At 46.6% G+C, this 23,397-nt stretch overlaps 2 pseudogenes; one reads left to right on the top strand and one right to left on the bottom strand.

Annotated features, from left to right (window-relative positions):
• Positions 1 to 1,141: 1,141 nt before the first annotated feature.
• Positions 1,142 to 2,263, bottom strand: LOC101603514 (annotated as a pseudogene).
• Positions 2,264 to 2,646: 383 nt separating this feature from the next.
• Positions 2,647 to 23,397, top strand: part of LOC123455070 — a 56,532-nt pseudogene continuing 35,781 nt past the window's right edge.

Consider the following 23,397-nt stretch of genomic DNA (forward strand, 5'->3'; position numbering starts at 1 on the left):
CAGAGGCAACAGCAGCAGTGGGCCCAGCAGCAGCAGCTTGAGCTGCTGACAGACCCAGCAGCAGCAGTTTTAGCAGCAGCAGTTCCAGCAGCAGGGGTGCTGATTTGCAGGGCCACAGTTGCCAGGCTTGGTTTGCCCGCAGGAAAAGCCAGTGCCCAGCTCCAGAAATCAGAACAGCAGCCCGACGACCCAGGCAGCAACTTGACTGAGACCAAACTCATCCAAGGTAACTGGGTTTGCACCAGGGAAGGGTCTCACTTGGTCACAAGCTGACTTGGATCCCTCAACAGACCAGAAATCTTAACCTCTGTGTTGATAGAGGATCTGGTTGTTATAATAACTACTCTGGCATACATACTTGGGGCTGTTTTTGACTGAATGGGTACAGTGTTTAGTTAACTTTTAGAATCTACCTGTATTTTATTCCACTCAGCCTACTTGAATACCCCCATAGCAGGGAAACTCAACCTCTAGGAGCACCTTTGTAGATACTCTTAGAGTCTTAAGAGCCACATCTAACACCTTAAGCTCCTACCCTGAAAATATATAACATCAAATCAATTGATACAGCTAAGAAAACATCATGATTCAGGCAGGCCATGGTGGTCCATCCATACCTATAATCCCAGAACTCGAAGGCGGAAGCTCTAGGTTCATATTCAAAGTAGCCTGAGCCACATAACAGCATGACCTCAAAAAAAAAAAAAAAAATCCCAATTTGCCATGTTTTCAATCTCTCTTGCAACTTGCTGTCTTTCTGGTTTGCCGTTTCCCCAGACACAGAACAATGGGATTTGATTCCAAAGGCTTGGGAGCTATTGCATCTAGGAAGAATGAAAGCACTGAAAATGTTGCAATGTTTTTTCACATGCTGGGCATGACCACAAAGACTATCCAATGGTGTCAAACACTGGCTGGGGTGGACAGACAATAGTTCACAAGGACATACAGCACATCCCAGCACACTCTTTGTCAAGACACATGAAGATCAGTTATAATGAGCGCTGCTCTACGAACCGAAGACACTCGGGAAAAGAGATGAGCAGTGTAATTGCTCACGTATAAGGCAACTCATGGCCAGCTTTCTCACAGCCCTCTACAAAAGGGGATATAAGTTTCACTTCAAGAAGGCTTCTCAGAGTTACTTTTTTCTCTTCTTTTTCTCCTCATCTGCTTCCATCTTCAGCTTCACTTCTTCAGCAGTGAGAGCTCCAGGTTTCCTCCCCTTTGCTTTTTTGACCTTCTCCTTGACAGCAGCCACATCGAGTTGACCCTCAGTAGAAGCTTCCTTAGGTTTCACAAGTGCCTTTGTTTCTTTCCTCTTGTCTCTTACTAAGCGCTCCTGCCCGTTTAGCCTGTATTGCTTCCATTTTCTGCCATTTCTTCTGATTTGCCTTCAAAAAGTACTCACCACTAGCTAGTTCTTTATCAATCTGACTTTCTGGCTGTGGTGGTGGGAACGGTATATACTCCTTCTTAACAGTTTTCTTCTTTGGTTCCTTGCATTTATTCACATTTTTATGTTTGAACTGTGGCAAAAATCTTTCCCAACTTTGTGTTCGTAATTCAGAATCCTTTGCTAACTCTTGTTTAATCATTAAGGTTTTAATGTTGTAAATGGGATGAATATTCTTCATGGTATCTAGGACTACTTTTTGAATCTCCTGTAGGCCATTAAAAGGTCCAATGGCTGAGACACTATTTCCCTGAACCATATGTAACAGTGTGTTAAGCGTTCCAATGCCTTCAACGTAGATGCTTTGGACCAATAAGCTGCCGTCTCCTCTTTACAAACCTTTCCTTATTCCTTACTAAAGAGCCTATCTTAATAATGTCACAGGCAACATCATCCTGAAGAAGTCGTACTGCCTGTTCAAATGCAACACTCCTTGCTAACAGCTTTATTATGTCTCTGGCTCTAAGGATGATATGTGGGTCAAAAGTCTTCTTTGTGGTACAAATGGTCATGCTGCCCTCAATCAAGTCCAGGGTTGCACTAACATGATGTTCATTCAAGGCTTTCTGCACCAAAGGCCAACATTCTTTCAGGTAAGCTTCTCTGTATTTTGGAAACAACGTTGCAAAACTGCTTTCCTCCCAGAATCCTCTGGGATTATCTTCTTTAGAGAGTGTGGGCTCCTTCCAACCATCAGGAACAAGTGAGGAGTTCTGCTTTGTCTCGGTTCTCTGGCTCAGACTTCTCACTGGGAAATTCATCTTTTCCAGCTGCCGGGGCAGGAGCTCTTATTGAGGAGGATGCCATTTTCTTCTTTTTTTTTGTTTTAATTTATTTATTTGAGAGCGACAGACATAGAGAGAAAGACAGATAGAGGGAGAGAGAGAATGGGCGCGCCAGGGCTTCCAGCCACTGCAAACGAACTCCAGACGCGTGCGCCCCCTTGTGCATCTGGCTAACGTGGGACCTGGGGAACCAAGCCTCAAACCGGGGTCCTTAGGCTTCACAGGCAAGCACTTAACAGCTGAGCCATCTCTCCAGCCCAAGGATGCCATTTTCAAAGTGCTTCCCTGAATTCTTTTTTTGCAGATGAAATATAAACAGACAAAGGGCCTCTGTGACAATGACACTGTAAAAGCTGCCATTTGCTGGACTCTTCACCCTGGGAGGGCTCACGCAAAGCTCTCGGCATGCACTGTGCCCTTTCATATTTACAGAAACCCTTGAATCGGGAACTTATGTCAGATATGAAGAAAATGATGATCGGAGGTAAGTAACTTGATGAGCATCACAAAACCGCTCCAAAGCTGAAATCCAGAACCATCCATCCCGACTCAGCAAAGTGAGGCCCCTCCCCTCCCCCACCACCCGAAGAACAGCTTCAGTAAACCCCACCAGCTGTCCTCTGCATGTTTTTTCCACTGGAGAAAAATCTTAGGATGATTTTTCACAAATAAGTCAGGTGCAATTTATCATGCCCTACCACTAACAAATTCTGGGTATGCAAATCCATAGTGTATGTGTAAATAAACTGACTGTGCTGCGAACGTTGATTCAATGTTTTGATTTTTTTTTAATGAAGAACCTCTTTCTCTGAGTTGTGATTCTTTTTTCTCCTGGATTTTCTTTTTTTTTTTTTTTATTGGCGCCCAGGTGCCAATAGGAACTGGTTCTGAAACTAATTACCCCCAAGAAAGACTCTGTAATCAAATAAATCTGAAGACAGATATGCTTTCAATTTTGTTAAGACAGGAGTTGGTTTTTTTTTTTTTTTTTTTTGGTTTTTTTTTCCCTCTCCCAAATAGGCCTTATTTCCCAAAGAAAACATGGTGTCATTTGGGTCCTAAAACACATCGATTTCTGTGATTTCCAAGGAGACCAGAATCTATTGGAAGTGGTGTGTGACTAAAACCTGAGTGAAGCCTATGGTCGGTTCTGAAAGAGAGTCAATATTTTCCAACATCATTTATTTTGCATTGCATCAACACTGCTATAAAGGCATTGCTGACTTGTTTTCTGTCCTTAATTGGAAAGTTTGTATTTGGTGGTTGTTCACTGTTTCTGGATTGTCTGTCCTAAGGACTAATTTGTTTTGTTTTGTGGTGCATTGTGGCTACGGCCATATCTCAAGGTTCAGAACAGCTAAGGAGATAGTCATTGTTTTTATTACCTATGCATCGTAAATAAATTTTCACTAAAAAAAAAAAAAAAAGCTGCACAGGGGCTGGAGGGATGGCTTAGCGGTAAAGGAGCCTGCAAGGTCAAAGGACCCATGTTCGATTCCCCAAGACCCACATGAGCCAGATGCGCAAGGGGGCACATGCATCTGGAGTTCATTTGCAGTGGCTAGAAGCCCTGGTGTGCCCATTTTCTCACTCTCTCGCCCTCTTTCTCTGTCAAATAAATAAATACAAATGAATTTTTTTCTTAAAGTTGCACAGCATGCCTTAAGTCCCACATCCAGCAGTACTTGGAAGACCAAGCTCAAATCTAGGATGAGCTTTTACATGTCCAAGACCAGGGAAATCTGGTCCCAGGCTGCCGGAGCCCCCCAGGCCACCTGCACCTGGTCAAGTCTTGGCTCCTGCTTGTCGGCTGCTGCGGTAGCTGTTCTCTGTCCTGGCACCTTCCTGCTACAGGGAGGAACTTCCTCTTCAGGGATTGCCCGTAAGCTTCCAGGCAGTTCCACAGCAGCGGCCACTCCTCAGCATCACCTTGCCAAAAAATGACTGGGCACAGCTGCCCTCTGCATGGAAGTGTGGAGGGTTTGTGCTGTAATAGACGCGCTAGAGCTGCCTCAGAAGCCAGGCTGCGCGGTATCTTCACACCCACCTCCACCTTCACCAACCAGGTTCTCCCAAACCTCCGGCCCAACCCTGCCACAAGGGGTCCACGCTAGCTTTCTGCACTTCTTACTTTTCTCATCGCTATGACCAAAACACTTGACAGAAACAGCCAAAGGGGAGAAAGATTTCTTTTTGGCTCGCAGTTTGAAAGAGTCCCCTCTAGATTCATAGATAGTCCTTCATGCCAATGCCCCTACTGACCTCCTTCCTCCAGTTAGGCCACACCTGGTCGTTTGTTTGTTTGTTTGTTTGTTTGTTTGTTTGTTTTTACCATCTCCCAAAGTCTTCTAATGATATCACCTTATGAATCCATCAACAGAGCAATACATTGTTAGAGCCATCAGGTTTTAATCACATCCAAAAGTCATCTGCTGGTAACCAAGCCCCCACACACGAGGCTATGGAGGACATTTCGTATTCAAACCATACACGTACCTCCTTTTCCAGTGCTCGCGGCCATCTTAAGGGCTGACCCTGCTCCCTTCCCCCACCCCCACCTCGCAGCGGCTCCATGGGTAGAGGAGACCCCACCAATGCTTTTGGATTTCTTGTTGTGTGCCGTTGCTATCATGAATGTTCCCTCAAATTGCATATGTAGAAAGCCCTGACCCCAATTTGGCAGTTCTTGGAGGTGAAGCCCTTGGGAGGTGCCTGGGTGTAGTCAAGGTTACAGTGAATTCCTGTTCTTATAGGAAGAGAAAGAGAGTGGGGTCCCTTGTCTGTGGGTGCGTGCACCAGAGGAGGTTTGTGAGAAGAGAACCAGGAGACTCCCTTACCAAAACAGCATGCTGGTGCTCTGGTTTTCACCTCTCCCCTCCTCACCGAGAGGAGTAACTCACTGTTTGAGCCACCTGGCCAGGGTGTTCTGTTGCAGCAGTGTGAGCTAACTGCAGACCCTGTTTTGCTACTGATGCACACTGGGACAGGCCACAGCCCCCTGGCTGATGTGGCCTCTGCTGGCAATCCATTCTTCCCTCCGGTCTTTATTAAAACTGGCCTGGGGCTGGAGAAATGGCTTAGCGGTTAAGCGCTTGCCTGTGAAGCCTAGGGACCCCGGTTCAAGGCTTAATTCCCCAGGACCCACGTTAGCCAGATGCACAAAGGGGCACACGCATCTGGAGTTCTTTTGCAGTAGCTGGAGGCCCTGGCATACCCATTCCCTCTCTCTCTCTCTCTCTATCTGCCTCTTTCTCTGTCTGTCGCTTTCAAATAAATAAATAAAAATAAAACAGAAGAAACTGGCCTGGGTTCGTGATATGACAAAGCCAATCCCCAGAACACTGGATGCCCAACTGAGTCTTCACAAGTCCTGAAGCACAGCACACCCCTTCCTTCTGCCATCTGACTTGACCACCGTGCCCTGCCCTCGTGCTTGCCAGCCATCCCTCACAGTCTCTGCCTCAGAAAGAAGGGAGAGGGCCTGGAGGTTCACAGTCCCCTCCCTCTCACAACATCGCTGCCACCATGAGACCAGGATCCCATTTAGAAACCTTCTATTCCGTTCTTAGCAACCTCAAAGTTTTCTCTCCGTTTCAGAATAAATAGTAAGTTCGTTTTTTCCATTGCTTAAAAATAAGGGGCTGGAGAGATGGCTCAGTCGTTTAGGTGCTTGCCTGCAAAGCCTCATGACCTGGGTTTGATTCCCCAGTGTCCACGTAAAACCAGGTGCACAAAGTATCTAGAGTTCATTTGCAGCAGCTGGAGGCTCTGGAGCACCAATTTTCTCCCCCTCTCCCCCTCTCTCTGTCCCTCTCTCTCTCTCTCTGCTTGCAAATACATAACTTAAAAAAAAAAAAAACAAGCTTAGCCAGGCGTGGTGGCGCACGCCTTTAATCCCAGCACTCGGGAGGCAGAGGTAGGAGGATCGCTGTGAGTTCAAGGCCACCCTGAGACTAATTCCAGGTCAGCCTGGACAAGAGTGAGACCCTACCTCAAAAAAAAAAAAAAAAAAAAAAGCTTATATCAAGAAAATTAGCACCTGTGCAAGTATTTACAAGACCTGTAACTGCATAAGAATAATTTTCTTTTAGAAAAGAGGTCAGATATTTTAGAAGTTTACAAACAAACCTAAGCTTGTAGCTGCAGCCATTCATTTTTCAACTATTCTGAGCTGTGGGTCTGAGATGCAGTAGCAGGTTTGAGAGCAATGGACCAGAATAGCTTGGGGGTCCACAGTCACTAAAATCCTCAAGCCATAGCAGTTGAGCGCTTGCCTGTGAAGCCTAAGGACCCCGGTTTGACTCGATTCCCCAGGACCCACGTTAGCCAGATGCACTAGGGGGCGCACACGTATGGAGTTCCTTTGCAGTGGCACATCCATTCTCTCTCTCACTCTCTCCCTCCCTCTACCTCCCTCTCTCTGTCGCTCTCAAATAAGTAAATAAATAATAATAATAATATAATAAACAACAATGAATCCCCAAGCCAGTGGCTGCCAAGGTCTTTGCTTCCAGCTTGCTCAGAACAGTGGGAGGCAGAGGAGGGCATGCGAAGAGGGGTATGCAAATAAGGTTTGCTGGAAGGAGCTAGAACAAAGTTCCCAGTAGAAGTAAGGAAGGAACTCAAGAAGGGTTACCCACTGGCACTCGGGACTGCAGTGCCCTTTTAGCTTTATTTTCTTGTATCTCCTCCCATCCCCCCTTCCACTGAACCCTTCTTTTTTCAACTACTCCCTCTTCTATCTATTTTGATGTCATGGTTTTTGCCCTCTTTCATCATCCATGATGACATGTTGATGGCCTATTGCAGTCAGGTTCGCGTTGCTGGCAGAAATCACCCAACCAAGAGCAGCTTGTGGGGGAGAAAAGGTTTATATTGGCTGACAGACTCAAGGGGAAGCTCCACGATGGCAGGGAAAAACGATGGCATGAGCAGAGGGTGGACATCACCCCCAGCCAACATAAGGTGGACAACAAAAACAGGACAATGTGCCAAACACCAGAAAGGGGACCCTGGCTATAACACCCATAAGCCCGCCCCCAATACACTGCCTCCTGGCGTGTTAATTCCCAAATCTCCATCAGCTGGGAACCCAGCCTTCAGTACGCCTAAGTATATGGGGGACATGTGAATCAAACCAGCACGTGGTCCGATATTATACAAGACTTTTGCAGGTTGCAGCAGCTCTTATAGGTTTGGGACGAGTCTGGGTGGTGGTGACGCAGGCATTGAACAGGTACCAGTGATGACAGGTCTACATAAACCTATCTGGGAGTCTCTGATAAATGAAGAAGTAAGGTGAGATTGCACAGGATCAAGGGAGCCTCAGAGATTCCTAAGAAGGTCAGGAAGTGGACAGCCCTCCAAGGTCCTAAGGTACACGGGAGAAGAGCGGGCAAAGGCAGGGAGTTAGGCAGTGAGTGGACAAGCAGCAGCCATCACCTTGAGGACTAGGAGATCTTTAAGGACTCTGGAACTCCCTGAGCGCTGCTCTTCAGGGCGGATCTACGTTTTCCTCTCCTTGAGGGTTCCAGGACTGACTAAACTGCCTATGACTTGAAAGCTACCTAGCTCCCAGTTTCTCAGAAGGACCTCCTGACTGGAGAACAGGAGATGGCCCTGTCATTAACCAACAGGGGTCCTCTCGTGTCGTCACCTCACAAGGATCTGGCCCTACTTCGTGAAGCAGTTGTTTTCAAGAGCCACCCCTGGGTGTCCTTGTAGATAACCATATGAAGTGTGGTGACGTGGAAAGGAAAAGGAGCTCCTCCCCTGGAGTCAGGTTGAAGCCTTATCAGCTGGGAGTCAAGAACCCAGCACATCCAGCTGTCAGATGCTGGAAAGAGTTACGCAGCCTGTTGGGGGAGAAAAGTCATCAATGGTGTTAACCAGCAGTGGACTCTGCAAGCTTTATGGCTGGCCAACCAGGCCAAATGTACCAACTGGTGCAATGGAGGCATGTCTGTTATTGGGGAAACCAAGTGCTCTTTGATTGGGCTGGAGACCCTATCCACAAGAGAGAATTCCTGTCTGGTACTGAAAACCTAATCAAAAGCCTATGGCTTGGAAGTCACAAGCCCTTGTGAGGAACTACTACTATTGTCTTGCTAAATGGATATATTATGCCCACCAGAATGCTCTCTAACAATTATGTTTATATTCATATATTGATGCTACTCTCACTTTTGGTTAGAGAGGCTTCTCTTTTCAGATAGCGTTGACCACTGGGGTGACTCAAAACTCACCAAAGTACTACAAAGAAGTGACCGTGGAGTGTTCAGCACTACATGAGACATCTTTATCACGCCTTCCAAGGCTCAGGGACCACTGTAGAAGAGGTGGTGGAAAGAATGTAAGAGCCAGAGGAAAGGAAGGAGTTCTTAAAATACTGTCTTCCAGACACAAAGTGGCCTTGATATTCACGACCTCACAGTGGCTGATGCCACCTACACAAGACCTGCATGAGAGGAGTGGGGGAAAGATGACAACAAAATAGAAGGAACCAGTTGGAAAAGAGAATCAGTGGAGAGAGGGACTTGGAGGGAGATTGGAGGAGGAAAGGGTAGGTATTTGGGAGGGATTATGATATGGTATATTGTTTTATTTATGGAATTTGTCAATAAAAAGTTTTAAAAATAGAATTTTAGCATCAGCTAACACTTGCTGGGGAGGTTGCCTACACATATGATATCATATGTGTGTGTGTGTGTGTGTGTGTGTGTGTGTGTGTGTGTTTATATAGAGAGGATTCAAATAAGGAGGTTAAAATAACAATGAACCATGTTTAAGTCCTAAGCACATATGACCTTTAGCTATGTCCTTTTTCCCATCCCACCACTATGTGGGAATGAAGTATAGGAAAGAACTATGGGAATACTTCTTATGGACCTTACAAATAACTTTTCTGAGAATATTGCTATAGTGTATTTTTCTGCGAAACTCATGTCTTGTAACTGGACCTGAAGTTAATCTTACAACACTGTGTTCAGCCTTCTTAGACCAATGCAACCAGACTTACTATGCCTTGGATTGCCTTCACCCTGGACTGCACAGGTGGCCAATATTGACAAGGAATGTTAGACCCACGGACATGGTTGCCCTGCCTCTTCAGTGACCTGGCTATACTCATGGCCCAGAACAATGTGTGCATGTGTGTGACATGTTGACCCGCCGTCGAAACCAATGGATGTTAAAAGCAATGAAATACCCACAAGAATGTTGAAAGCAACATGTGAGCTGAGAGTGGCGGAATCTGTCAACTGTGTGTGCGTGTGTGTGTGTGTGTGTGTGTGTGTGTGTGTGTGTGTGTGTGTTCTAGATTAGCAGAGTTCTACCAGCCCTTCCACCAGCAAATGTTTAAGGAATTTTTCAGAGTCAAAGTTCCTTGTCCCTCACTCTTCATTGCCTGCCCTTTGCTCATGTAATGCTGATTGCTGGCTCAGCTCACTCACATATCAGCACTTTTGCTGTCCAGTAAGAACACCAGATGCGTGCTTGCCCACCCAGAAGCTATAGTGACCCAGCAGAGGCAGAGACGGCAAGCTCATCCTTGGCTTTAAACAACTCCAGGAGTCAGCGTCGACTCCAAGGCCCCTCCACAGTCGGGCAGTAGTGAACCTGCACTTTTCTAGGAATTGCACAATGGAGTCCATGTACAGTACAGACATGCCTTAACTCCCTTGGGCCGCCCTCGTGATCCATGATTTTAGCTTATCAGACTGGGATCCCTATCTAAGTCACCTCCAAGGCCGCCCTATCATCTCGCTGATATGGAAATAAAATTCATCAGCAGCTCTTTGCAGTGTAAGCTGAGAGCCACCACCATCTCCGTGGTGACTGCTAGAGCACTTCTCCTTTGAGGAGCCCACGCCCACACCTGAGCGCGTCTTGTTCTTTTCCTGAGCATCTTTCTATTAACTCTCATCTTAAATCCATGTTCTGTTATGTTAGCATCTCCTAATAAACTCCAGCTCTTCTTCGTACTGGCTGTTCTGAAGTTCTTGCTCTCTGGCAGAGTCCAGCATGTCATCTGAGTGGAAGCTGCTCAAAGAACTTCTCGGGCTGTCGCAGTCAGCACTGTGAAGCTGTGTCTCTAGCCCACACCCCACTGCCCAAATGGAGTGAGAACCCTTCACCTTCTCCCCCCTTCCCTCTCCAGGCCATCTTATTACTAGGAAATCGGCAGAAAGATGGGGAGTGGGGAGAGGGTGGAGGCCCATCAGGACAGCCACTCGGCAACTATGACTTTAGCCTGTCATCTGCCCCTGTGGTGTGACTTTTCCTGGGGACACATGAACCAAAGGTCTGTTTGCATCAGATAGGGCACCGACAACAGACCCCAGACATGATTTCACCTAAGTCGAGCTTAGTGAGCTGTGAGTTTATTGAGATAACTTAGAGGAATTTGGGTGTGGTACTTTGAATGTGGTAGTGTAAATATATGGCCCTATAGACTCAGGTGTAATTTTTGGAGGCAAACCCAACAAACTTTTTTTTACATACTAGAGAGAGAGCAAATTGGCGCAGCAGGCACTCCAGCCACTGTGAATGAACTCCAGATGTGTGTGTCCCTTGTGCGCCTGTGTGACACGGTGTATCTGTGTCACTGTGCATCTGGCTTACGTGGGACCTGGAGAGTTGAACATGAGTCCTTAGGCTTTGCAGGCTTCTCCAACCCTCAGGTGTTTTGTTAAAATTAAACTTGGGGGCTGGAGGGATGGCTTAGCGGTGAAGGCATTTGTCTGCAAAACCAAAGGACTGAGGTTCGAGTTCCCAGGACCCACATTAGCCAGATGCACAAGGGGGCGCACGCATCTGGAGTTTGTTTGCAGTGGCTAGAGGCCCTAATGGGCCCATTCTTTCTCTCTCCCCCCCCTCTTTCTTTGTCAAATAGATAAATAAAAACAAAATAAATAAACTTGGGTCTCAGCTGTCTAGCTGGAGGAGGTGTCACTGAGGGCAGATCTGCAGTCCAGCCCAAAGGTATAGAGAACAGCGTGAGCTCCGGCCGTTCCCATCTTGTGCAGCCGGCTGTTGGTAATGTCTCACTGCTTGGATCTCTGAAAGGGAGCCAGCTTCTTCCAGCATGGGTGGAAGCTTGTTATAAACCCATTTCTCCCATAAGCTCTGTCTGGTTGGATGGTCGTTCCAGCAACGTGGAGCTACAACAGTGGGTGGGGGTCTACTTAAAGAAGCGTGGAAAACTCAGTCAGCTGCATCTCCAAAAAGCCCACTCCAGCATGGGTGGCAAGCGTGAAGCTGCATCTCTCGAGCTGTCTGCACAATTTACAGGCAGCGAGGAATCTGGAGAACGACGCAGACACTTAGGCCATCATATCTGGAAGCTGAGTGTCCCTCCGCCCGCCCTGCATCTCTGTAGCCATGGAGCTAGAAGGCTGGCTAGGTGACATGTATGCACATCCACTCCCTCCTGTGAACCTGGGGGAAAAAAAACACCCAGATCCCTTCTTATAAATACAGAATGTGAAGTGCGTTTGTCTTAAAAAGAAATAAGCACAAATCGACCACATCCAGCAGCTCAGGGAGGGTGGCGAGCAGAGACCGGGTCAACCCAGTGTATACAATAAGAAAGCCCCCAGCAGGACCTCAGCTCCTCCCTTGCCACCTCCTTCTCCCTCCTCTGTAAGCCTTGCCCTTGCCTTGCCTGCTGTTAGGGTGGAAGATGGCCCAGTGAGTAAAACGCTGGCTGTGCAAGTATGAAGACGGAGTTCAGATCTCCAGCACCTATCTCAAACGCCTGGGGATCCCAGTGCTGAGGAGGAAGAGGCAGGGAATTCCTGGCAATCACTGACGCTTCGGCTAAGTTGGTGAGCTCTGGGTTCAGTGGAGAATCTGTCTCAATAAATAAGGAGGAGCACTGGAGAGCTGCCGAGGAAGGCCTTCTGGGAGTCAACCTCTGACCTCCACACATGAACACACACATGCATGTGCAGCCCCACATGCAAACGCACTCACCAACATGTACACATACATGTGCACATGCACACACACACACATGCACAAAGAGAGAGAGAGAGAGAGAGAGAGAGAGCTCCAGGAAGTTAGGAAACATGGAGATCTAAAACTCAATGTAGCCAGGCATGGTGGCGCACGCCTTTAATCCCAGCACTCGGGAAGCAGAGGTAGGAGGATCGCAGTGAGTTCGAGGCCAGTCTGAGACGCCATAGTGAATTCCAGGTCAGCCTGGGCTAGAGTGAGACTCTACCTCGAAAAACAAAATAAATAAGTAAATAAATGAAAATAAATAAAACTCAATGTGCAGGTATCCAGTACAGGAGAAGGACAAGAGAGTCCAATCACTTGTTCCGTGAGGCAGAGGCCTCCTGGTGCCCCTTGAGAGCAGGGCTATCAGGGCCCCATGGGTAGGTCTATCCACTTGCAAGTGTGTGGACATTGGTTTTGTGGGGAGCTGGTTTTGGGGTGGCTGGCACAGTGACGTGGGTCTGTGACAGCGATGTAGGCACGCTGCGATTAGCGCACCCATGTAGTATAAGGTAGCAGTCCTGCCCCAACCACCACGACAGCCTCCTGGGAAAACAATGAGCTGCTTTTCCTTTGGTTCCCTCGTCTGCTTGGTTTGTCACCTTAACATTGACCCAGTGCTTGCAGTTCAGCGATTATGGGCCCTAGTGCTTTGTTTTCATGGCATTGAAGGATTGAGGCATTCAGAAGCATGGAGCCGGGCTTCTCTGTGCTCAGAACTCTTAATCCCTTAATTAAAATTGATTGGCCTCTCGGGAGACAGCTCTACATTTGTCCTGAGCTTCAGCCTATGAGCAACTATTGCTTATTTCTTTTAAACGCCAATTGACATATGATAGCATCCAATCTTCTCCCTGATATCAGCCCCTTTCCCAACCAGGAGCAAAATCGGAAACATTGACAGCTCAGGCAAGAAAAGCACCTTCTAAGACACGGGGAGAATATCTTTGCCTCCTTGTGGCTTAGCACTGTACAAAGACCAGCCAAAAACTCCACTGCCAAGGAAAGATGCAATCCAATGGTAGTAGTAATGGGCGGGGGGCGGGGGGAGAGCATGCCTTCTGAAGCTCATTTGACAAATAGGCCGGCCTGGAGCAGATCTAAGAACCAGCTGCAAAAAGATTAAAAGGAAAGGAAAGGAAAAGATCTTCTCAAGTTAAAAGAAAACTGAACATAAGACGTTTGTGTTCATCTAGGCATCCAACAGTTTCCCTGAAGTAGCCGGAGCTGGGGTACAAACTGGTTTGGCAGGCTTTACCTCCTGGCAAGTCTTGCCAGGCTGACCCTGTACCCTGGAACCAGCCCTCCACAAGCTCTCCAGTGCCATGCTGCCGGGTCTTTGAACCAAGTAGGCACTGGGCTTAGAAAGGCTGTACTGGCGACTTGGGCTACTTTTCAGCTTCCAAGCCCTGGGCTCTGTGTACTCCAGCTGTGCAGAGGCGGCACCAGGACCCAAGAAACAAGGGAATGCTGGGGAGATGGCTCAGCGGGTCACGTGTTCGCCACACAAGGATGAAGACCTGAGTTCTGTCCCCAGGAGCCACAGAAAAATGCCAAGCATGGTGGCACACCGTTGTATTCCCAGCACGGGGAAGGTGAGGGCAGGGGCTCACTGGCCAGCTAGTCTGACCAAACCCGCGAGCTCTGGGTTCAGTGAGAAACTTTGTCTCGAAAAAAAAAAAAAAAAAAAAGGCTGGGCATGGTGGCACTCATCTTTAGCCCCAACACTCGGGAGACAGAGGTAGGAGGATTGCCATGAGTTCAAGGCCACCCTTAGACTACACAGTGAATTGTAGGTCAGCCTGGACTACAGTGACACCCTACCTCAAAAAAAAAAAAAAATTAAATGGATGTGCTGAAGAGATGGCTCAGCAGTTAAGGCACTTTCTTGCAAAGCCTGATGGCCTGGATCCAATTCCCCAGTACTCAAATAAAGCCAAATATACAAAGTGTTACAGTGTTACATCATTTGGAGATTGTTTACAGTGGGAGGAAGCCCTAGAGCACTCATTCTCTCTCTCTCTCTCTCTCTCTCTCTCTCTCTCTCTTTCTCTCTCTCTCTCTCTCTCTCTCTCTCTCTCTGTGTGTGTGTGTGTGTGTCTGCTTTGTTTTGTCTTAAATAAATAAAAATATCTTTTTAAAAAAAAAAAAACGGGCTGGAGAGATGGCTTAGTGGTTAAGCGCTTGCCTGTGAAGCCTAAGGACTCTGGTTCGAGGCTTGATTCCCCAGCACCCACGTTAGCCAGATGCACAAGGGGGCACATGTTTCTGGAGTTTGATTGCAGTGGCTGGAAGCCCTGGCACGCCCATTCTCTCTCTCTCTCTGCCTCTTTCTCTCTCTGTCACTGTCAAAACAAATGAATAAAAATAAACAAATTAAAAAAAAAAAAAGGTACTCATTGGAGAAGAGACAGCCTCTTCAGCAAATGGTGTTTTGAAAACTGGATAAATATCTGCAGAAGGATGAAAATAGATTCTTCTCTCTCGCCATGCACAAAAATTAAGTCCAAATGGATTAAAGACCTTAACATCAGACCAGAAACTTTGAAACTGCTAGAGGAAAAAGTAGGGGAAACCCTTCAACATATTGGTCTTGGCAAAGACTTTCTGAATACAACCCCAATTGCTCAGGCAATAAAACCACAGATTAACCACTGGGACCTAATGAAATTACAAAGATTTTGCACCACAAAGGACACTGTGAAAAAAGCAAAGAGGCAACCTACAGAATGGGAAAAAATCTTCGCCAGCTATATATCTGATAGAGGATTAATATCTAGGATATACAAAGAACTCAAAAAGTTAACTAATAAGGAATCAAACAAGCCAATCAAAAAATGGGCTAAGGAGCTAAATAGAGAGTTCTCAAAGGAAGAAATACGAATGGCATATAAGCACCTAAAAAAATGTTCTACGTCACTAGTCATCAGGGAAATGCAGATTAAAACTACATTGAGATTCCATCTCACTCCTGTCAGATTGGCCACCATCATGAAAACAAATGATCATAAATGTTGGCGGGGATGTGGAACAAAAGGAACCCTTCTGCACTGCTGGTGGGAATGCAATCTGCTCCAGCCATTGTGGAAAACAGTGTGGAGTTCCTAAAGCAGCTAGAGATTGATCTACCATATGACCCAGCTATAGCACTCCTAGGCATATATCCAAAGGGCTCATCTCATTTCCTCAGAAGTACATGCTCAACCATGTTTATTGCTGCTCAATTTATAATAGCTGGGAAATGGAACCAGCCTAGATGTCCCTCAACAGATGAGTGGATAATGAAGATGTGGTACATTTATACAATGGAGTTCTACTCAGCGGTAAAGAAAAATGAAGTTATGAAATTTGCAGAAAAATGGATGGACCTGGAAAGTATTATACTAAGTCAGGTAACCCAGGCCCAGAAAGCCAAGCGCCACATGTTCTCTCTCATATGGGGATCCTAGCTACAGATGACTGGGCTTCTGCGTGAGAATGAAAATACTTAGTAGCAGAGGCCAGTAAGTTGAAAAGGAGACATAAAGGGTGGAGAAAGGAAGGGAGGAGGATACTTAATAGGTTGATATTGTATATATGTAATTACAATGTTTGTAATGGGGAGGTAATATGATTGAGAATGGAATTTCAAATGGGAAAGTGTGGGGGTGGGGAGGGAGGGAATTACCATGGGATATATTTTATAATCATGGAAAATGTTAATAAAAATTAAAAAAAAAAAAAAGGAGAGCCAGGCATGGTGACGCACACCTTTAATTCCAGCACTTGAGTGGCAGAGGTAGGAGGATCGCCATGAGTTCAAGGCCACCCTGAGATGACATAGTGAATTTCAGGTCAGCCTGAGCTAGAGCCAAGACCCTACCTAAAAAATAAGAGAGAGAGAGAGAGAGAGAGAACTACTGAGGAAGACTCCCACAGTCAACTTTTGACTTCCATGCATGCGCGCACACACACACCCCTTAGACACAGCTAGCCCAGCACCGGCAGGTGTAATAATTGCTATAAATGACGAACACGTTCCAATCACTACTTGCTGCCTGGTCTCCTGAAAATTAAGTAGAGAAATCCAGATTTTGTTTTAAAGCAGAGAGAATAGCTTGTTTGCTGGTGGAAAACTCAATTTTCAAGACAATTCAAGGAGAAAATGGTCCTTGGTCTCCAAGTTCCCTCGGTAGAGAAAGATAAACTTTTCTTCCACAGTCTTATGTCCAACACCAGGGCCGGTGAATTAAGTCAACAAAATCTGGGGCTGGGGAAAGAGCTGATGGGTAAAGTTCTTGCCTTGTAAGCATGAGGACCTGAATCCAACCCCCAGTACCCAAGCAAAGTGGGGGTGTACTAGCACCCCCCTGTAATCCCAATGTGGGGAGACAGAGGTGAACGATTTTTGGAGCTTACTGGCCAGCCAATCTAGCCTACTTGGCAAGTGCCAGGTGACCTCAAAAAGAGGTAGGAGGGGGTACCTGAGGGATAGCATTGTTGTCCTGTAGCCTCCGCACACAGATTCATGTGTGCACACACACACACACACACACACAACTGTGCCCACACATGTATGAATATGCATACTACACACATGCAAAAATAGACAGATCAAAATAAGCTGATTTGCTGGGTGTGGTGCCACATACCTTTAATCCCAGCACTCAGAAGGCAGGGCAAAGAGGATCGCCATGAGTTCAAGGCCAGCCTGAGACTACTTAGTGAATTTCAGGTCAGCCTAGGCTACAGCAAGACCCTACCTCACACACACACACACACACACACACACACACACACACACAAAGTTGATGGTCTGGAGTGATTGCTCAGTGGTTAAGGTGCTTGCTTGCAAAACCTAATGGCCTGGGTTCAATTCTCTCGTATCCACATTAAGCCAGATGCACAAATTGGTATATGCATCTGGAGTTTATTTATAGAGGCAAGAGTATCTGGTGTGCCCATTCTCTCTCTCTCTCTCTCTCTCTCTCTCTCTCTTTCTCTCTCTCCCTCTGTTTGCAAATAAATAAAAATATTAAACAAATATAAGTTGACATAGAGCTGGAGAGATGTGGTTAAGCAGTTAAGAAGAATAAGTTGACAAACTTGAAATTCATGGGAGAAAATGTATTTTAAAAATCTTTCTTTGGGGCTGGAGAGATGGCTTAGCGGTTAAGCGCTTGCCTATGAAGCCTAAGGACCCCGGTTCAAGGCTCGGTTGCCCAGGTCCCACGTTAGCCAGATGCACAAGGGGGCGCACACATCTGGAGTTTGTTTGCAGAGGCTGGAAGCCCTGGCACGCCCATTCTCTCTCTCTCCCTCTATCTGTCTTTCTCTCTGTGTCTGTCACTCTCAAATAAATAAATAAATAAATAAATAAATAAATAAATAAATAAATAAAAATATTTTAAAAAATCTTTCTTTGATGTTATTAATTTTACTTGCATCCTCACCAAAAAAAAAAAAAAAAAAAGTTGCAAAGAAGTTGTCAGACTCAGGAGCTTATAGACCATATGTAGCAGACAGCTTCAGGGTCGCTGAGATGAACTTCCAGACCAGGCACAGTTATGGAGGAAGGGAGTTCTTGAAGCTTACAGATCCAGGGGAAGTTCCATAATGGCAGAAAAAGCTGACTGCTTTCACAGAACCAAACACAGAGGGAAGCCAAGCCTAAAAGCAAGAAGCTATACAGCCTAGCACACTTCAGGAACTCCAGCTAGGCACACTTTGCATATCTTTAGATTGAAATCTCAAACCCACCACCACACCTTAAGATCAGCCCAGTGACACTGCCTCCAGCCAGGTGGCTACAGAAGCAAACTACAAACTAATAAAGCACTGAAGATATTGGGGGCCATCCAATCAAACTACCACACCATATTAAGAGGGCAAGAGATCAAGAACGTGAGACAGTTGAGGAACAACAGTCCCCGCTCCCCAACCTAAAGTGGAAGTGAGGAATTTCCTGGAGCCCATGAGGAAGAATGTGGTTTTTCGCCTCATCATTTTCCCCTAAACCTTGTCTGGGGGTGTGAAGAGGTGCCTCTGGCTTTTCCTCCTTCTTTCTTAGAAGAGAAAGGAATGTAAAGGAATTAATCCCTTCCTGAAAATCTGACAGCACCTAGACACCAGCCATCGGGGCCAGACTGGCCAGTTCACCCCACCCAGTAAGCTCCCCTAAGACTCCAGTCTGGGTCTCCAGTTCCAGAAACCTCCTTTGCTGTACAGGAGCTCCGTATCCTTTCCTTCTCTAAAGCTCCGTCTCTATAAGCTCCAAGCTCCGCAGTAGAATCTTTTGAGACCTTGTCCTCAGCTCTGTGGATTTTGTTCATTGAAAGACAAGACCCCCTGGAAGGCCCCTAGCTCACTTTGCATGACGTTGAGGGTCCAGCACCCTAGCTCCTGAGTTATGATTGCCAACCCAAGAACTGAGGAAGGTCCCAATGCCCAAAATTTTTCAAATCAAAGTTACTACACAAAGAAAAGGCATGGTGTGAGCTTCTAGAGGTGGTACGTTTGAGAATGTAAATTGGAGAGTTATGATAGGTGAAGCTTGCTGAGTAACGCGGGATAGTTCTCCCAGCCAGACCCCGGTAAGGCCCAACCCCTGGGGCTTCAGGGAAGTCTGCGGTTCCCAGCACAGTGGAAGCAGAGGAAATGGGAATAGATTCTCACCCATCCACGTGCCATCAGATTCCAGGATTAAGACCTTTATCCTCATAAACCCCACTTTTACTTTTTCTATTATTATTTATGAGAGAGAGAATTGGTGCACTAGGGCCTTTAGCCACTACAAACTCCAGATGTGTGTGCCACCTTGTGCATCTGGTTTATGTGGGTGCTGGGGAGTCAAAGCTGGATCCTTAGGCTTCACAGGCAAACTAAGCTGACTCTCCAGCCCTGCTTTTTATAATAAAAAAAAAATTAATTTACTTAACAGAGAGGCAGAGAGAGAGAGAGACAGAGACAGAGAATGGGCACACCAGGGCCTCCAGCCACTGTAAAACAAACTCCAGACACATGCACCACTTTATGCATATGGCTTATGTGGGTCCTGGGGAATCGAACCTGGATCCTTAGGCTTTGCAGGCAAGCACCTTCACTGCTAAGCCATCTCTCCAGCCTCTACTTTTTTTTTTTTTTTTTTTTTTTTTTAAGGAAAGGAGTTTATTCTGGCTTACGGTTTCAAAGAGTATCCATCACAGTAGGAAAAGCATCTCAGTTCCCACGTCACATAGCAGGGAGAGGGAGAGAGGGGAGAAACAGTAAAAAGAAAAAAAGACTATAGACTATAAAACCTCAAGGCCCGCCCACAGTAAGGCTCTTCCTCCAGCATGGATCTACAGCCTTCCTACATAGTGCCACCATCTAGAGGTTAAGTTCAAACACACAAGCCTGTGGGGGATATTTGATATTCAAGCTGCCATGTTCTGGTCCTGACCTCATAGACTCATGGCCATTGTATCACATAAAATGTATTCAGTTCGGCTTTAATAGTCCTCATAGTAGGGGCTGGCTTCTTTGCTAAAGGCATTTGCTTACAAAGTCTAATGGCCTGAATTTAACTCACCAAACTCCAGGGAGACATCAGTAGACACTGAGGACACTCAAAACTCACCAAAGCAAAAAAAAAAAAAAACAGAGGTTGCAGAGAGCTTAATATGAAAGGAGACTTAACACACCCATCAAGGCTTGGGGATCATTGTGGAAGGGGGGCAGAAAGACTGTAAGAGACACAGGGTGGGAAGGAGTATCATGAGGCAGTGTCTCCCCCACACAATGACTGACTGGTGCATTCATGACCCCACCATGAATACCAGAAACCCCACTTAGGAGGGTCCTCAGTGGAATGGGGGCAGGGGAGAGGGAATATAAGAGGATAAGCTGATGGGAATATAATTAATATTTTTTTAAGATCCAAGGCTGAAGAAATGGCTTAGCGGTTAAGGCGCTTGCCTGTGAAGCCTAAGGACCCAGGCTCAATTCCCCAGTATCCGCGTAAGATGCACACAGTGGCTCATGCATTTGGAGTTTGTTTGCAGTGTCTGGAGGCCTTGGTGCACCATTCTCTCTCTCTTTCTCTCTCTCTCTCTCTCTAGCTCTCTCTCTCTCTCTCTCTCAAATAAGTAAATAAATAAATTAAAAGAGAGAGAGAGAGAGACCAGTCGGATGCATGCCTAAATGGGAAAAACTCCAGCTGCAAACCCTTCATTAACATTAATCAGAAGGAACAAAATTGAGCAGCTTTGAGCAGCCCATGTGCATCAACAACCACTAGGAGGCATGCGTGCACACGCCTTGCAAGCATTAGTTAAATGCTCCACCATCGAGCTTCAGCCAAGGCTAAAGCATTCTGGTATCATGGACCAGTCCTCAAGGCTTACACGTGACCACATTACCAGTATCATGCCTTGAACACGTATAGGGCACTAAATTACTATAACAGAACCTCTAAAGCTGGGTATTTACAAAAAGTTTATCTCGCTCACAGTTTTGGAGTTTGAATGTCCAAGACCAGACAGCCTCATCGGCTTGGCACTGGCTACATCACACCATGGCAAATGGCATCATGGTGCAAAATCAGGCCAGAGGGAAAGGTCATGTGGTGAGATAGGATGCCAGGAAGACTCCAGTGTAAGGACTTCCTTTTTTAATATTTTATTTACCAGAGAGAGAGAGGATGGATAAGCAAGGGCCTCCAGCCACTGCAAACAACTCCAGATGCATGTGCCACCTTGTGCATCTGGCTTTGCGTGGGTACTGGGGAACTGAACCTGGGTCCTTAGGCTTCACAGGTAAGCACCTTAACCACTGAGCCATCTCTCCAGCCCGAGACTCTCTTTTAATTGCCCACTGTCACTTGCTTCCAGAAACCAGCATTAGTCGTTTTCAAGGGCATCATGACCTCTATGACCTAACTGCTCCCCAGTAAACCCATCTCTTAAAGGTTAGGCCACCTCTAAACATCATCACAGTGAACACCAAACTTCCGGAATATGGATCCTTGGGGGACACATTCAAATCATAATAAAAGACCATAGAATTATGCCTTGGGATTATGCCCTCACCTACACTTGCAGGAAGCACAAGTACCAGAAAAACTGCAGAGCTGTCCTTAAAACATCAGGTGGGGCTGGAGAGATGGCTTAGCGGTTAAGCGCTTGCCTGTGAAGCCTAAGGACCCCGGTTCGAGGCTCGGTTCCCCAGGTCCCACGTTAGCCAGATGCACCAGGGGGCGCACGCGTCTGGAGTTCGTTTGCAGAGGCTGGAAGCCCTGGCGCGCCCATTCTCTCTCTCTATCTGTCTCTCACTCCCTCTCTCTCTGTCACTCTCAAATAAGTAAATAAAAATGAACAAAAAAATATTAAAAAAAAAAAACCATCAGGTGACTTGCAGCTTGCGGTGTCCAGATTTCAGCCCTCTGCAACGTGTCCCCAGCCGCCGCAGTCCCCCGTCTCTGGGCGCGTCCTTCCCGTGCTTGCTCTCCTGGCCCTTCCGCCAGCTTCCTAAACTCCCGACAAAGAGTGCCTCTCTTTGGAAATACCTAAGGCAATTTCTACTTCTTCAGACCAAACACTCAAATGTGTTTCCTTCACTCTTATCAATGTGCAAGAACTTCCTTCTAGACCTCTCTCTTTTGTCATTGTGGCTGAGTTATTCAGTACGATCTTTCATCTTTTTTTTTTTTAATTTTTTATTTATTTATTTGAGAGCGACAGACACAGAGAGAAAGACAGATAGAGGGAGAGAGAGAGAATGGGCGCGCCAGGGCTTCCAGCCTCTGCAAACGAACTCCAGACGCGTGCGCCCCCTTGTGCATCTGGCTAACGTGGGACCTGGGGAACCGAGCCTCGAACCGGGGTCCTTAGGCTTCACAGGCAAGCGCTTAACCGCTAAGCCATCTCTCCAGCCCCCGATCTTTCATCTTTTAATTTTTTTTTTTTTTTTTTTTTTTTTTTTTGGTCTTTGTTGTTTCTTTACAACACCTTCCCAACAAGGGCAAGTAAGACCTGTGCTAACCCTTACTGTGCTCCAATCCCTTTATCACTATTACAGTAAACAGCAAAAGAAGTTGAGAGCACTGGGCAGAGCCAAGCCCTTTCCTCTGGGAACATCTCATCCTCCAAGTAGTACTGAGTGTTTTGTTCTATTAGGGCACAGCATGACTCTGCCCCTGTAGACAGGAGCTATGCATACCTAATGAACAGGAAAATTGGTATCAAAATGACCTGATGGGTCTCAACATGCTTCTGATAACTTCCAGATCTCCTAATATTCATGTCCCTGTACGTTGTTTCCCGGCCTAAGTGGATACTCCCGGTCCACTAACGGTTTTGGAGGTACGCGTAGGTGAATGCCCGGTCATGTCGTATTTCGAGTGCAGACACGGGCACACCCTAGGGCACATGTGGCGAGCAGAGACAGCCGGCGGCGGTCTTCACCGTCCGCCTCATCCGAGTCCAGGTCTATCATGGTCTATGGTTATATTTGCCCAGCCAGCTGGCCCATGAGCTTCTGGGAGATTCTCCTGGCTCTGCCCCCTTTCTTGTTGGTGGACTGGGGTTACAGGCACCCACTACAGCACCTGGCTCTTACATGGGTGCTGGGAAACCAAACTCCAGTTCTCACACTTACAAGGCAAGCACATGCCCACTTTCCAGCCCTCCACTAACATTTTTTTTGAGTTTATATTTTCTCTTCCTTCCCATCATAAGGTTCTGTGCTTCGTGTAACATAACCACTTTCTAGAGACTAGTCTGGACTCTAGCTGTGGAAGCTAATATGCCATAGAGACCCAGCGAGTGAGAGATTTGAAAGTAGGCTTTCTTGTAGTATCGTAGGACACCACATGAATCAAGTACCAGGTGTCTGTTTCAAGTACGAGATAAGGGCTGGAGAGACGGCTCTGCAGTTAAATGTGCTTCCTTCAGCACAACCATGAGGCCCGGAGGAGGCCTGAGACTGCCCGAGTTCAAATCTCCAGATCCCACGTGAAACGGCCGGGCGTGGCCATGTGCTCCCACAGGGTAGCAGAGACCTAAGACTCTTTGGAACCCTGAAAGATTTAGAATTAGTAAAAAGAGACTTCATTTTACTCAAAAAAAAAAAAAAAAAAAAAAAAAAACAAGCAGAAGAGTGATGGAGCAGTCCACCCAACATTCCTTTTTTGCCTTC

Source organism: Jaculus jaculus, chromosome 15, assembly GCF_020740685.1.
Source record: "Jaculus jaculus isolate mJacJac1 chromosome 15, mJacJac1.mat.Y.cur, whole genome shotgun sequence".
Classification (NCBI taxonomy): domain Eukaryota; kingdom Metazoa; phylum Chordata; class Mammalia; order Rodentia; family Dipodidae; genus Jaculus; species Jaculus jaculus.